The sequence below is a fragment of the Odocoileus virginianus genome, chromosome 7 (genome assembly GCF_023699985.2).
Source record: "Odocoileus virginianus isolate 20LAN1187 ecotype Illinois chromosome 7, Ovbor_1.2, whole genome shotgun sequence".
Taxonomy (NCBI): Eukaryota; Metazoa; Chordata; class Mammalia; order Artiodactyla; family Cervidae; genus Odocoileus; species Odocoileus virginianus.
This window is the reverse complement of record NC_069680.1, coordinates 44,881,136-44,898,087: the sequence shown is the minus strand read 5'-3', so window position 1 is coordinate 44,898,087 and position 16,952 is coordinate 44,881,136. Positions and strand designations below refer to the sequence as shown.

At 37.5% G+C, this 16,952-nt stretch overlaps 1 long non-coding RNA gene across 1 annotated transcript in view; it reads left to right on the top strand.

The window, feature by feature from the left end:
- LOC139035922 (uncharacterized) overlaps positions 1-16,751 on the top strand; it is a 395,918-nt gene extending 379,167 nt beyond the window's left edge. Inside the window, exon 6 of the long non-coding RNA XR_011488575.1 lies at positions 16,598-16,751. This is a non-coding gene — a long non-coding RNA (uncharacterized lncRNA). The remainder of the gene's footprint in view (positions 1-16,597) is intronic.
- The last annotated feature ends 201 nt before the right edge of the window (positions 16,752-16,952 follow it).

The following is a 16,952-nucleotide window of genomic DNA, read 5'->3' as shown; positions in this document are numbered from 1 at the left end:
GAAGTCATTCAGTCATGTCTGACTCTTTGCGACCCCATGGACTGTAGCCTACCAGGCTCCTCTGTCCATGGGATTTTCCAAGCAAGAGTATTGGAGTGGGTTGCCATTTCCTTCTCCAGGGGATCTTCCCGACCCAGGGATCAAACCCGGGTCTCCCGCTTTGCAGGCAGGCACTTTACCATCTGAGCCCCGTGGGAAGTCCTATATGAAGTATACCATAAACTTTAATTAACAAAATTATTTAAGCTATATAAGAAAGTGAAACTAATGCAACTAATTATAAACACTGACAATGCTATTATGATATTATATACATTTTATAACAAAACTGACAACTTGCAATAATATCTACTTAAGTTTTTTTCATTTGCTTATTTGTTTTTTATTGGGTATAGATGATTTATATTAGTTTCAGTTGTATAACGAAATGATTTAATATTCTTTAAGAGCTAAGTTTTTTTTTTTTTCACTTTTATTTATTTATTTATTTTTCCATTTATTTTTATTAGTTGGAGGCTAATTACTTTACAACATTGCAGTGGTTTTTGTCATACATTGAAATGAATTAGCCATGGATTTACATGTATTCCCCATCCCGGTCCCCCCCTCCCACCTCCCTCTCCACCGGATCCCTCTGGGTCTTCCCAGTGCACCAGGCCCGAGCACTTGTCTCATGCATCAAACCTGGGCTGGTGATCTGTTTCACCCTAGATAATATACATGTTTGTTTTTTAACAAATCAAGACACATCCACTTGGGGCAAAATTGTGACATTTGGTTGAATTAGAAAATTATGGCTTCTTTTACAGCCAGTTATTCAGTGGCTAAGACCATCTTGTTGCCTGCCCTTCTGAGCACTTAAAAAGGATTGGATTTTTTAATTGGATAATTTAATATTTTTTATAAATTACACTTCATTTAAAGTTATAAAATATTGGCCATTTTCCTTGTAGCTTATTTATTTTATAGGCAGTAGTTGTACCCCTTAATCCTTTTATCTTGCCCCTTCCTCTTCTGTTTACCTGTGCATAACCACTAGTTTATTCTCTATACCTGTAAGTCTCCTTCTGTTTAATTATATTCATTTGTTTGTTTCATTTTTTCAGATTTCACATAGAAGTAATAGCATACAGTATGTATGCTCTCTGTCTGACTTGTTTTACTAAGCATAATACCGTATGGATCTGTCCATGTTAAAAATGACAAAATTTCACTCTTTATATGGCTAAATAGTACTCCATTGTATATATACCATGTCATCTTTATCCATTGATCTCTTGACAGACATTTAGGTTACTTCTATATTTTGGCTATTATAAATAGTGCCACTATGAACATTGTGGTACATGTATCTTTTCAAATTAATATGTTCATTTTCTTTGGATATATACCCAGGACTGGAATTGCTGGATCATATGATAATTTTATTTTTTGTTTTTTTGGCAACCTATGTACTGTTTTCCACAGTGGGTGCACAAAATTGCACTCCCAACAACAGCGTTCAAAGGTTCCCTTTATCTCCATATTCTAGTCAACATTTGTTGTTTATGGTCTTTTAATGTTAGCCATTCTGTCAGGTGTGAGGTAATATCACATTCTGGTTTGATTTGCATTTCTTGTATTATTAGCAATGTTGAATATGTTCATGTGCCTATTGGCCATCTGTATATCTTCTTTGGAAAAATGTCTATTCAGGTCTTCTGCCCACTTAAAAAAAATTCTTTTAATGAAATATAGGTGATTTGCAACTTTGTGTTAGTTTCAGGTGTATAGCAAAGTGATTCAGTTATACACATATATATTCTTTTTTTTTTTTACATTTTTTCTACCATTATAGGTAACTGCAAGATATTGAGTGTAGTCGCTTTGATATACAATAGGTCCTTGTTGGTTATCTGTCCTAAATATAAAAGTGTGTATATTTTAATCCCACACTCCTAATTTATCCCTCTCTTTCCTTCCTCTTTGATAACCATAAGTTTGTTTTCTATGTCTGTGAGTATATTTCTATTTTGTAAATAAGTTCATTAGTATAATTTTTTTTAGATCCCACATATAAGTGATATCATTTGACATTTGCATTCTCTGTCCAGTTTGCTTCACTTAGTATGATAATTTCTAGGTCCATCCATGTTGCTATAAATGGCATGATTTCATTCTTTGTATGGCTGAGTAATATTCCATTGTTAATATATACCACATCTTTCTTCATTCATCTGTGGATGGACATTAAGGTCGCTTCCGTGTCTTGCTCCAGTTTTTTTTGTTTTTGTTTTTTTTATTCTCAGCTTTGTTGCTTGATTTCTGCTGTGTTCATGAGAAGCTCAGGAGTTAGCCAGATATTTATACAGGGTTTTTATGTTGACTTTTGGGCTTCTCTGCTATTACTTTCTCCTTTCCTGGATTCCCCTTCTCACTTAAAAGCTGGTATGGTCACCCCCAAATTCTATTTTCTAGCTCTCCAAGACAACAATCTTTCCAGTTTTTATCCATGTTTTATTTACACTACTTGGATATAAATGGGACCACCCCTTTGACTAAAAGCTGTTGAGTATCTCAGAGAATTTGTTCCTATATTCCAAATGTGTGTGTGTGTGTGTGTGTGTGTGCATGCTCAGTCATGTCCAAGTCTTTGTAACCTCACAGACAGCCCATGAGGTTCGTCTGTTGGGGGGATTTTCCCATCAAGAATACTGGAGTGGGTTGCCATTTCCTCCTCCAGGGGATCTTCCCAACCCAGGGATCTAACCCACATCTCCTGCATTGCAGGCAGATTTTTACCACTGAGCCACCAGGGAAGCCCATCCCAAGTGTTAATTTGCTTTCAATGTATACCTATTTCTTGTCATCTTAAGTGCCTTCAGGTGTTTATGTATTTTGTCCAGTTTATAGTTATTATCATGGAATATTTCTGATCATTACTACTATGCCATTACTGAACATAAACACTATCTTTTAGTTTTTATACTTGAATCAGAATGTTAAACTAGGAAGTTTAATCAGTCTATTTGTTGTCCCTCACTCATGGTGGTTTCCTCTAACTGTATTAAGTAATTTGTAATTATATCCTTTTACTTAGTCAAACTTTTTAAAAAGAATTACGGATGGCCTGCCTCAAGGGTATGAGCCTGAATCATGATTTGCATTTTCTTTGCCAAGTTCCTTGGTTTGCCATTAGCTCTGGACACTTTAAATTAATTTTTTAGGTTAAAGTATTCTTGTCTACAGAGGGAGAATAAATTGGCATTCAATTATGTATGAGGACAAGCTTAGTTACAGGAATATTTTCTATCAAAGACCATGCTGAAATAGAAGAGTTTTATGTTATCTCCTTTTGCAATGCATAGATCTCTTTTCTCTGATTCTCCTGTTCACTGAGGGTTTACCCTTCAGTTCAGTTCAGTCACTCAGTCACGTCCGACTCTTTGAGACCCCATGGACTGCAGCATGCCAGGCCTCCCTGTCCATCACCAACTCCCGGGGTTTACTCTAACAGGGTCACAGCTTTATTCAAGAGTCTTGGCAACAATTTTTCTGCCTTATAGGAGCTCAACCCTATGTTACTTCTTTGTGTGGCTCCTGAAAATCCAGACCCTTGTTATGGGTTTTGCAAACACCAGCCAATCACAAATCAATCTTAGCATTTGTATTATTTTAATGCCTTTCTTTCTCTTAGATTGTGCCCCCTGGGGATTTCCCTTGCTTTCTCATGAGCTCACTTAGACAATTTTAAAATGTATTCTTAGTGCTTATCATTCCTGAGTGCTTTGCAGTTTTTTAAGCTATTTATTTTAAATTTTTGCATGGGAAAACATTTAAAGAAAGAGCCTCTTTACCTTTCATGAACTCCCACTTCAGAAGATCTCCCACCTTATACAATCAAAATGATATAGTACATTGGAAATCAAATTGTAATGCTCTGAATTATTACAAAATCAATATATAAGAAATATATAGACAAAGTAAATGAGAAAATTTTCTCTTTCACAATGGACTCTGTAAGAAAAAAAGTCTTATAGCCGTATCCTGTCCTCAAATGGGTCCACCATTCTTTATTACCTCAGCTTATTCAGGGGCCAGATAACACACAAAGATTTTACTAGGAAGTACTCCATGCTCAGTACGAGTTTCCAGCTTTTAATCTGAGCAAGAAGTGATCTTTTCCACCAAAATCAGTTTCAAATTCATCTCCCATTTAAAGAGTCAAGAAGTTGGTCATCACAGAAGAGTGGGTAGGGGTGTAAAAAGATTGTATAGTCAGGACAGTGTTGATTATTTGGGGGGAAGCAAAGCCTTCTATAGAAATTGGTTCAAAAAAATCTCAGAACAAAATGATTCTGCTTTAATCAAACCGACGTAAGTTCAAGAAATCATAAATAATGGCCCTAAAGCCATATGTGACACTCTTTATTCTGTTCATGAGACAGAATAAAGTGACACTGAGTTTGAAGAAAGGAGAGTAAAATCTGGACAAGAATCATCTCTTTTGCCTCTCTGTTAAGGGATTGACACCAGTTCTTTATTGGGGAAGAACTATAAATAAATATTATCTTTTAAAATGTGCCATCTCTGAGTGTATTTAACAAATTGGTTATGAGATGAAGAGAATGGTTTGAAACACTTTCAGCAAATCCTTTTGCCATCTTCTTAAAGTCCTGAGTTTAAGTATCCACATTATATATTTTTTCTGAAAGGAAAAACATCCTTGATTCTTGTACTTATATAAGATAAATCAGGCAAGGAGACTTCCATAGAAAATTTTTGTCTAAGCAAAACTTATTTGTATTACAGCACATACCATGTCACACACTGCATGGGAAAGAAGGGCCTCATTCTTTCTTCAACCCTTAAATATGGCAACTAAGTGTTCCTATGGTCATATTACTGTCAGACCAATTCAATTGTAAATACATACTGGTAAACCCCATTATAGAAAAGGCAGTTTGTTTGTCTGTTTTAATTGTGGTTGAGAATGTACAACTTGAAATTTACCACTTAACCATTTTAAGTATACAGTTCAATTGCATTAAGCAAACTCTAGGAGATAGTGAAGGACAAGGAAGCCTGGAGTGCTACAGTCCACGGGGTCACAAAGAGTTGGACACGACTGAGCAACTGAACAATAAGTGCATTCACCTTATTGGGCAACCATAACCACCATCTAGCTCTAGAAATTTTTCATCTTTCCAAATTGAAACTCCATACTCGTCAAACAGTGACTCCTCATTCTTCCCTCCACTCACCCTCTGGTAATTACCATTCTACAGTCTCCCTCTATGAATTTACTCTGGATACCTCATAAAAGTGGCCCCACATAGTATGTGCCCCTTTGTAACTGGCTCATTCTTCTTAGCACAATTACTTCAAGGTTATCATATGTCCTTGCTGTAGTATGTGAATGCAGTAAAAATCACATAGTATAAATTTACCCTCTTAACAGATTCTAAGTGTGCATTATAATACTGTTAACTATATGCACATTACTATACAATAAACCTCTTGAACTTTTTCTTCTTGCATGATTGAAACTCTGTACTCATTGAACAACAACTCTCCATTTCCCCCTCCCTCCAGTCCCTGAAGACTACCAGTCTATTTTCTGTTTCCATAAGTTTGATTCATTAGATAACTCATGAGTATAATTATGGAGTATTTGTCTTTTTTGATTGTTTATTTCATTTAACATAATATCCTCACGGTTTATCCATGTAGTAGCATATGATAAAATTTCCTTCCTTCTTAAGGTTGAATAATATTGTACAATATGTTTTGAGTATAAAAAAAAAGGTTGACCCATTTGAGGACAGGATATGGCTATAAGACTTTTTTTCTCATAGAAAGAGTCCGTGATGAAAGGGAACGTTTTCTTGTATATTTTAGTCTATTTCTTATGTATTGATTATTTTTCTTAACAAGCATAAACCTTTTCTGAAAAAGCAAATTGTAATAATTTTTATTAAATTCATTGTGATCTCTGTATGTGCCAGGCAGTATCATAAATGCTTTTATTCACATTGCCTCAATTAATGGAGAGTCATCCCATGTGGTAGACATTATTATTATTTTTTGCTTTAGAATGAGGATATTAAGGTTCAAAGACACCAAGTAGCTTTTCTAAGGCTAAGTTCCCATCACTGGTAAGTAGAGGAACTGGGGTTTCTATAATCCACTATCCTCCCAAGAACACTACCTTCAGTCACATTCAGTTGCTTTCCTGTATTTTGGCCAATACGGTATAGAAGTTATTTAATATTCAGCGTATTGAGCATGTCCTAATATGCTAAGTTTGTAGCTCTTCTTCATCAGGAACTACTTATATTTTTCACATACTCATTTTCTCAGCTATTCTGCCAGTTCCTCCCTCCCTCCTACCCTACTTTGAACTGAATATACACACCCTTCATCAATCTTCCTCCAGCCTTTAATTTCTTTCATTGTTCCACTCTTTTTTTCTTTGTCTTTCAGAGGTAGAAATGTAAAACCATTAAGAACACAATGCAGTTTGAGCTATAAGAATTAAATCATTTAAAAACAACAAAACAACAACATAATACAGCCCCCTGTGAGAAGTACCCTTGGGTGTTAGTTAACAGCTGGCTTAACAAAGAAGCAGCTGTACTGATGTACTGAAAAAGGTTGTTTGAAGAAAATATTTTTAGCCCTTTAAGATTTTCATCTTCTTTTTGGAACTTTCGCATTAGTTGTATTCCATACCATATGTTCTGAAAGTTTATATTTTGCAGCTGAGTCCCTACTTAATTCTAAAATATCCTAGAGTCTTCGGATGGGAAATGGCAAATGATAAAAACTAATGGTTGCTACAGGAGAAAGAATCTATGTGTTCTATGGCTTCAAAGCTAAGTTCTCATGCTCATACACATAGCCTACTGAGGAGCTGGTGAGGCCAAAGCCCCTTCTCTACTATCTGGTCACAAAATTTACCCACAAGCATTGATTTTCAAACAAAAGATAAAAACAACTGATGAACTGTATTGGTCACTAGGATGGTCCCAGTAGTGAAATACAGTTTCCACTTTACCATCTGTTGCAATACACAATTTCATTTAATACTCTCAACAAACTTAAGAGCTTAGAATCCTCATTTTACATATTATAAATTGAACCTCAGAGAGGTAAACTAACTTGCATAAATTTATCAAGCTTATATATAGCAGAACTGGGCTGTAATATCAGTTTTTACATTCCAAATTGAAGTATTAGTTGCTCAATCATGTCTGAGTCTTTGGGACCCCATGGACTGTAACCCACCAGGCTCCTCTCTCCATTGGATTCTCCTGGCAAGAATACTAGAGTGGGTAGCCGTTCCCTTCTCCCAGGGATCTTCCTGACCCAAGGATCAAACTCAGGTCTCCTGCATTACAGGCAGAATCTTTCCCATCTGAGCCACAAATCTCTCTCTCAAATTCAAAACCTCCATAACTAAGCTTCTTTAAGATGCTTTTGGAAATGTTCCTTGCTCTCAAATTGAGACATAATGAATAGAAGATGATTCTTAGTGCCAGAAACTTCCTATTTTTCCTCAATATTCATCCTCCTTTTATTCTTTGTTAATAAATTTCCAATTTTTCACTAGATATATTGTTATCCTACTGTAATACCACAGACCACCATTGTCACAGATTTTCTTGGTGTTACGTATGGCATTGTGTTTAAGTACTGATAGTAGTCAATTAGATTGAGTAGAGATTTTGAGTGTACTTCTGGAAACTCCCCTTAAAAGACATGGGGTATACCTATTTTCTTACTTCTCTATTGCATTTTACTGCTTAGAATGTGGATAAAATAGCTGGAGCACCAACAGTCATAATTGTCTCTTAGGGTACAGTCTTATCCTAGAGATGACAGTAAAGAGCCGAGAGAAACCTGAATCTGATAACTTTATGGAGATACTGAACCAACTCTAACTTCAGATTTCTTTTACATAAAAAGAAGTAAGTTTCTGTCTCTCTAATTCATTGTTATTTGGTTTCTCTTAGTTGTTACTGTTAAATCATATCTGCAAATTTCAGAATATAACTTAGGTAGCCATTTTGCAATCATGAAGACAAAACACTGTGCTAACGATGACAGAACAGATAAATGTAAAATACCTGCCTCTTTGAGGGCTTTATCAAAGTGTTAATTTAACCATTTCTGGAGCTACCCTACTTCTGGAATGCACTATGTAAGGTAATTAATCTTCCTCCTTTGAAATGTCAGTTAAGTTGGGGAATCCTATCGTTTGTAGATGAATAGATGTTACATCACTACACATAGAATAACATACAAATGACTTAACCTAAATCTCTATGTCCTTTGTGACCTGGCTCCTGCATACCTTTCCTACTGTCAAATGTCACTAGTTCACTATATACCATGAGGACATTTTTCCTGAATTTGTCTGTATCTGCAGTACCTAGGACAGTGCCTGAGATATAGTAGTTTATTATTAAATATCTAGAGAATGAGTGGGTGGATGAACAGTGTTTCCCATAATTGATTGTTTTGTTACAATTTTGTTACAATTTTCACAAAATTTCCTAATTACTCTGCTCTTTCTTCCCACATGAACTTTTAAGTTTGGAAGCATCAATCCAAATTTTCATCAAAATTATTAATGTCTTATTCTTACACTCCCCAGTATTCTCTTCTTTCCTCTGTCCCTTAAATTTCCCCATCATTTTAAAATGTAGTCAATAGCCTTGTCAATCTAGTAAACTTGAGGCTTTAGTTTGCACTTAATGTTATTAGGTCAGAGTTATTTTTAATGTCCCTCAGACTTTCAGTTAAAACACAGTCACAAATTCCCCATCTTTACAAATCCAAGAGAATGAAATTCAAAATTTCAGGGAATTTCTTCCTTTAAGCCAAGAATATGTTCCTATCTGAGAGAAACCAAAAACTGTCAGTGCCACCAGCTATGAAAAATATTGATTAGTCCCTTCAACATTGGTCCTCATGGCCTGGTAAGGCGGGGGACAAGAATATGCCCTCCCAGATACTGTCATGTGGCTCAAAGGCCTCTTTTCTTTTCTTGAATGTGATTACAAAGCTACTTTGTTCATCTTGAAAACTTAACTTTACACATGTTTCTATAAGCCGTAGTCATTGCTCCAAAGGGAATGCTTAATCATTCTCCAGGAGCTGAGGACTATCAATGTAGTGAAGGGTTGCCTCTGCTCTGCCCCTAACCCTGGGTGCCTTTAGGTGACCCAGACCACTACTCCCCAACCTCTGCCAGAGGGACTGTGCAGTAAATGGATAAATTGACTAAATTGACCTAAAGTCACTATAGAAATAATGATGGTAGCTGGATCCAAGGAATTTTCATACTAGTGTTACCTTTCTTCTTTTGCAGAATACTGCTTTGCAAATAATATATATCCAGAGGTCAAGTCCTTTGTAATCATTGTCTTTCAATGAGCAGAAGCAGAACAAACAGATAAAACTTTGAGATGGGCACTTTTAGTCTCTATTTTGTACCAGGAAATTGTTATTCATTATGCAGACTGTTTTCTATTTACCCCTCCAGATCAACTCTGCACTCTTCTCCATCCTGTTCTGTACCTGGGAGGCTGATGTCCGTGGACTGCATCAGTGGGCTGTCAGGTCCTCTGATTTTTAACTGGTTTCAGCCAAAGTGAGGCATGGGCAGGAGGTGAGTGGGTGAGCAGAAAGAAGTTGGAGTATTCAGTCTTCTGACACTTTCTTGCCAGGTCTCATGGAGTTCTTTTAACTAGTCCTGGCCCATTGATCTAGGGGTATAAGCAATTTCCCTGGGTTGCTAATGTCAGAGTTTTTATATTCCTTGTTGGTTTTTCTTAATGCTCCTACAACTTTGAAAATATTTTCTTTACAAAACTCTCTTTGGTCATTTTAGTCCTCTGTCTCCTGCTAAGACATGACAGACTGGTCCAAGGTCTGGCTGGTAAGAGGCTACTGTCAGAGCTAAGGTATAATTTAGGCTGTCTGATTGCAAACCTATGAGTTTGTTCATAAAATGTGGCTTTTTCCTCCTCATCCCTTTTTTCTTCATTCTCTCTCCAGTGAGGAGAGGGCACTGTTCAGTTCAGTTCAGTCACTCAGTCTTGTCTGACTCTCTGCGACCCATGGACTGCAGCATGCCAGGCCTCCCTGTCCATCACCAACTGCCGGAGTTTACTCAAACTCATGTCCATTGAGTTGGTGATGCCATCCAACCATCTCATCCTCTGTCATCCCTTTCTCTTGCCTTCAATCTTTCCCAGCATCAGGGTCTTTTCCAATGAGTCAGTTCTTCACATAAGGTGGCCAAAGTATTGGCGTTTCAACTTCAGCATCAGTCCTTCCAATGAATATTCAGCACTGATTTCCTTTAGGATGGACTGGTTGGATCTCCTTGCACATTTTGTCCAACTATGAGTTTGATACCACTCTTTTTGTAGAAAATATATGACATTCCTATGAGCCCAGAAATGACTGTGTTCATCACAGTACATTTCTTCAATAGGACCTGTATATTTGTCAGGGTTCTCCAGAGAAACAGATCCATATGAGATATATATATATAGAGAGAGAGATAGAAAGAGAGAGGTGGGGTAGAGAGAGAGACTTACAGGAATTGACTCACATGGTTTTGAATGCAGAGAAGTCCCACAATCTGCCATCTGCAAGATAAAGAACCAGAAAAGTCAGTCGTGTCATTCAATTGAAGTTCAAAGGCCTGAGAATCGGGGGCCAGTGGTCTAAGTCCTGGTATGAGTCCAAAAGCCAGTGATCAAGGGCAGGAGAATATGATGTCTCAGCTCAGACAGAGAAAGAATTCTCCTTTCGCTCACCTTTTTGTTTTATTCAGGCTCTTGATGGATTGATAATGCCTACTCACATTAGGGAAGGCAGTCATCTTTACTCAGTCTATAGATTCATATATTAATCTCTTTCAAAGACATACTCACAAACACACCCAGGAATAATGTTTTCCCAGCCATCTGGGCAACCCATTGGTCAGTCAAGTGGACACATCATTCACCACTACAGTTCCCACTGGTCACATTCCTTGCATATGCTGTCTGAAAACTTTGTTAATCCGTAGAGCCTGCACCATGTGTCAGATATAGCAGTAGACAAGGCATGTGAGGGTCTGCATTCTAGTTTCAGATATTTAATTTTCCAGCTTCAAGTTACTGCAACTGTATGACTCAGATCTTTCGTCCATACTATGGGAATCCTGAATAAGTCCTGCCTAACTGATAGTGTCTTTATGAGGTTAAAATGTTCTCAGATATGTAAGATTAGGAGAAAAAGAACTAATTGGACATACAGTTAATTCTGGTTATGGAATTCTTATGTGCAAGAACTGTTTTGTTTAGCCAAACAACCTTAGATTCTAAAACAAAAGCCCTGGGTCAGGATGAGCAAAGAGTGAGGAAGAGAATTCAATTATGCTTCCTGGTGGCTCAGATGGGAAAGAATCTGCCTACAATGCAGGAGACCTGGGTTTGATCCACAGGTTGGGAAGACCCCCTGAAGGAGAGCATGGCAACCCACTCCAGTATTCTTGCCTGGAGAATCCCCATGGACAGAAGAGCCTGGCAGGTCACAGTCCATGGAGTCACAAAGAGTCAGACCTGACTGAGCAACTAACATCTTGAGAGTCAGAGGGATGTGGGTGATATCCCATGGGAAACTCTGACAGAAAAGAAGATGGTATGCATGAGATATATGGTGGCAGCTGCATAGATAGAGGGGCTTGGACCTCCTAGGAGGTGTGGATAGGTAGAGAGACACTCTGTGACTCCCAACTGCTTTTTAACAAACAGTCAGTGAAATCAAATGTCAGACTATGATCTGCGTGGAGATTCCTGTCCTAGGTCCTCAGGCCCTTACTGAGTATCTCCTGGAACTTCTGAATCTGTCAGCAAAATTTTGTTTTTCTTGTGCTTATAGGCCAACAAAAATAAACAGATGTCCATTTAGAATGCCCCTAACAAAAGGCAGCTTTCAGATTATGTATATTTGTTTTCATTAGTGGAATTTTGAAACTGTATTTGACAGGCTTACAAAGTGCCCCCCTGCCACGCATCCTCAGTATCAGAGTTCATTTCTGGGTTTCGCATCTCAGTGTTGATTTATAGGAAGGAAGGAAGGGATGAGGGAGAAAGAAAGAGGTACTCGACCACCATCAAGAACAAGAAATGTCCAAATGATGTATGGAGTGCGGCTGACCTATTTCCAGAAGCCCATGTTTGCAACACCAAAGAAAAAGTGGAGGCTCATTAGCAGAAGGAAGTAATTAAGTTTTTACTTTAAAATTTCTAAAATGTAAATTGTTTAACACTCATTACCCACTGGACTTAATAATATTATGGGATCACTCATGAGACTTCAGTGGCAGGCACCCATCCATTTCCTATTTTTATTTCCATTTTTTAGTTAAACACTTTGCATGTAAGCTCTATAAATAAAAGAGACTGGCTAATTTAGGTACCAGAAATGAATGCTTAATGTTCCATTAAATTAGAAACTGAAGCAGCATGATTGGGGCTGTGCTTTGCTGGCCAAAATAAGTGGAATCCAGGGAGATTACAGACATATTGCTAGGTACTGAAAGATTTGTCCATAGTTCAAAGAGGAAATATCAATGTATATCACCTGAAAATGAATTGAATGTTAAAACTGTGTGACTGCATGTGACTTCTCATATAAGCATAGCAGTGAGATTGCCCTAGAATGTTTTTGCAGTTGTGGGTTCTAGATAGTAACAGAAAATTCGTGCTGAGACTATTTGGGAGCAATATGGTAGAAATCAAGACTGCATGCATTTTGGGTTTTGTTTTATTTCTGTCTCAAGCATTTGTTGAATAGCTTTGAGCTGAATGTCTTCAGATAGTTCACTTAAATTCTCTGAGTTTCAGATTCTTCATCTGTCAGACAGCATAATAATGTCAACTTCATGGATTGATTTTGAGGATTACATGGATATAAAGCACTTAGCACACAGCTTTAACACTTAACACACCATGCTCAATTATTACTAGTGTTTCCTGATTTTGAAGGCTTTTTCAGCTTTGATATTGCATGACTCTAATCATCAACCTGCTGGAATATAAAGAAATATTACCCTGTCAAGAACTCCTGTGTTCCCTGTTCCTTTTCTCTCTCACTATAGTCATATTTCTGGAGAAGGAAATGGCAACTAGTTCCAGTATTCTTGCCTGAAAAACTCCATGGACAGAGGAGCCTGGCAGGTCCGTGGGGTTGCAAAGTGTCAGACACAACTGAGAGTGCACCCAATACATAGTCATTTTTATCCCAATCTTTAAACTCAGGCCTCACACTCTGATATCAGCTTTTGCTCTGAGCAGGAAGAACTAAACAAGTGATTCAAAATGAAGTAAAGAGCAAGCTGCCTTCTCTCTCTGATACCTGTTACTTGGAACCTTGTGTAGGTATCTAGATAATGTCTTGATCTTCTGATACCTTTCTGTTGCCTAGAACCATTTTTTGATTTCCTAAACCTCTTATTTCCAAGCTTCTATCTTTTTCTTTGTATGTCTCCCTCCCATTCAAGCAGATAGTAAGCATTGCAATCCACGTACCCGGTGATACATAGAACTAGTAAGGAAGCAGAAATTAAAAATGTGTCTTCCAAGCTTCGGTTTCTAAAAACCCAAACTCATCCAGGGGACTCTGAGAAAACATTTCATTTACAGAGAAGTATATAGTTTCTTTATTTCACCATATTAGTGAGAAAAAAATGTGTGGTTGGGGAATCAAAGATCGTAAGAGTCAGAGATCCTAAGAGAAAAATCAGACCTGAAGGGCCATGTCAATTGCAATGAGGATCTGTCCTCAAGAAGCTACCATGAGAGGTATTGCTTAAGCACCAAAGTGAAACTCAGGGTGGATTCATCAGTAGCAAAGACCCCATTTCACTGAAAGAAGGCCCATCCCTCACATCTAGCTATCCATCCCAGAGACCTCTGCATCCATGAGATATTCCTTTCAGTGTCTTCACATGTGTCTTCCTGATAGAGGTATAACAACAATCTCTGCTTCGGCTTTTATCACTCCCATGAGTGTTTGAACAAAATAAATTGCGTTCATTTTATATGGCTATTGTTATAAACTACCACAGACTCAGTGGCTTACAATGACACAGATATATTATCTTACAATTCTGGAGCTCAGAGGTCCTAAAGTCAAAGAGTTAGAAAGGCTGCATTCTCTCTGGAGGCTATAGGGGTGAATGTTTCCTTCCCCATTTTTAGCTTCTAGAGGTTTCCCGCATTCCTTGACTCAAAGACGGACATCTCTTTGAGGTATGCTCAGATCAACTCTTTGTCTCTGACTCTGATCCTCTTGCCTCCTCCTTATAAGAACTCTTGTGATTGTGCTTGCCCATCAGGGTGATGCTGGCCATCTCTGCATCTCAAGATCTTTAACTTAATCACATTAGCAAAGTTCCTTGGACCATGTAACATAGTATATTCTCCCTCTCTTTCTTCCTTTTATCTATCTATCTATCTATCTATCTATCTATCTATCTATCTATCTATCTATCTCTACCCATCATCTTTTGCTTATGTTTACCCCTTTCATTCCATTTTGGCACTCAATGAGAACTTTCCCTGGTGGCTCAGAAGGTAAAGAATCTGCCTGCAATGTGGGAGACCCAGGTTTGAATGAAGATCCCCTGGAGAAGGAAATGGCAATACACTCCATTATTCTCATTCTGGAGACTTCCATGGACAGAGGAAGCTGGAGTCCATGGGGTCTCAAAGAGTCAGACATGACTGAATGACTAACACACACACACCTTTCCACCTGTGACTTTCCTCAGCTTGAAAAAATAATCATCTTTTAAAAATTATTTCTCCTATCTTCACTTTCTAATGCCTATGACTTTGGATCTTCATCAGGTAAACATTGGACCTCTGGAATAATTTTCCACATCTCTTAATTTTCTCCATTATTTTTCTATTATTTCATCTGTTTCCCTTATCTTCTAAGAAATTAACTGCTTTTTACTTTCCAAATTAAAAATTTTATCTTCAACTATCACTCTAGATCTTTTACATTTTAAGGAGTATAATTTCTAATTTCCAAGGTGCTATCTTGGTCTTTAATAGCTTAGTTTACATTTCAAAATAGTTTAATATTATGACCACAATGTATTTTTTTAAATCTCTGATAAATAAAAGGTTTTTTTTAAGTAATTTTTATTTGCTACATTATCTCTAGTTCTTCTGGTATCAGTTGTTAATTGATCAGAATCTTTCCCTTTTATATATTTTCTCCATTTCAGCTGTCTGATGAGTCTTCTCATCTCACACCTGGTTAGTTAGAAAGGAACTGTGTATATTTCCTCAGTGTTTGAGTAAGTCCATTTTCCCAACAGTTTTCTCTCTCAGGAAAAACAGAAAGTCTGGTTCCAGTCAAGGGAGAGCAAGCAGAAAACAGACCCAAGTTCTGGGCCTCTTCAATTTTCCACATAAGAAAGATTCTGTCCTGTAATACAGAGAATTCTAGAGTATTCCTCTCTTGGATGGAGCTGCTATTCCTTTGTGTAACCGCTTCCTATTTGATAGAGATTGGGAATTACATCAAGCTCTTTTGTGTTTCTTTCTTGTCTCCTGATATTCATTGGGAAATTCCTCTCCAGGCATGTGGTTCACTTACTTTCTTGTAGAGTTCACACTGCTTACTCAAGTATGGGGATTAGGGCCTGGATGAAAGCTGCTCCAGAAAGACTGCAACTTGTTCTTTGTTTGAAAATGTGTTTAATTAAATAACTAAGCTCCCACAGAAGTCTTTTCTGCTTTCTGTATTATTTATTCTTGAAGTTGTTCTGTGTTCTTTACAGGGCCTTGTTAATATCTGGTATCCTCATTTAATCATTTCAGCAGCCAAACAATACGTGTAGGGCAAGAATAATTATTCCCATCTTGCCAATACAAAGTGAAATTCAGAGAGTTACATAATTTACTCAAAACCGGAAAGAACCAGTTTTCTAACTACTCAACCAGGACTTTTCTTTTTTTCCTACCAAAGCTAGAGAATGCAGAAAAAATAATGTCTTACCTTAAATGCAATGCAAAATGAACAGTTCATACACTCTGAACTAATGAAAAAGGAAAAAACTGAATATGAATGATCCCCTTGCTTCTTTTCTTTGGAAGATAGAGCCTGGTTTGGAACAAAGTTGGAAGACTAAAGAGGATGAAAGAAAGAAAAATGAGCTTCTGAACTGGAATCCCTCAGATTTCCAGGAATATGCATGATGACAATTTGCAAAGAACATAAAATTGCAAGTAGTGTGTAGAGTTGCAATTTTAACTTCCAAGCATTTGCCAATTTTAAAACAGAAATCTCAATTCAAAGGACTGTCAGCGTTCATGCATAAATTGATAAGCAGTTTTGATCTGGCTAAAGGTTTTCAGGATGATACAGAAGTTTCCATTATATAGTTGGGTGAACTGGAGGAACTATTGTATGTTTCTGGTCTATGAACCAGATGAACCACTGAGGAAAACAGATCAAAGTAATTCAAATCATATTCCAGTAGCAGTTGATGTGGATGACTCATGAATGTGTCTTTGGTTTCTTCCTGTTGTAGATTCAGGCATCCCTGTGATGTTCACAGACTTCCTCCAGGGCTCCCGAGTAAGGAGACCTGGGACCACTGTGACAGTGTGAAAAACACGGAGACCTTTGAAAGCCCTGGTGAAGGGGACCAAGTGCATTCCTGGTAGCAGAGCCAAGCCAGTAAAATCAAGGTGAGAAGATGGCTGTATTATAGGATAACCCATCTCAGTACCCCTAAAGGGACCTGCTCAGTGTATAAAGAGGTAGCTGTAACTTGACTTCTGAAATATGCCCATCTTTCCTACTCACAGTCTATATTTCACCTTATTTTCATCTTCCTCTCTTTTTAAAATTTTGGACTTTCACTCTAATTCTTCTTTTGTAAA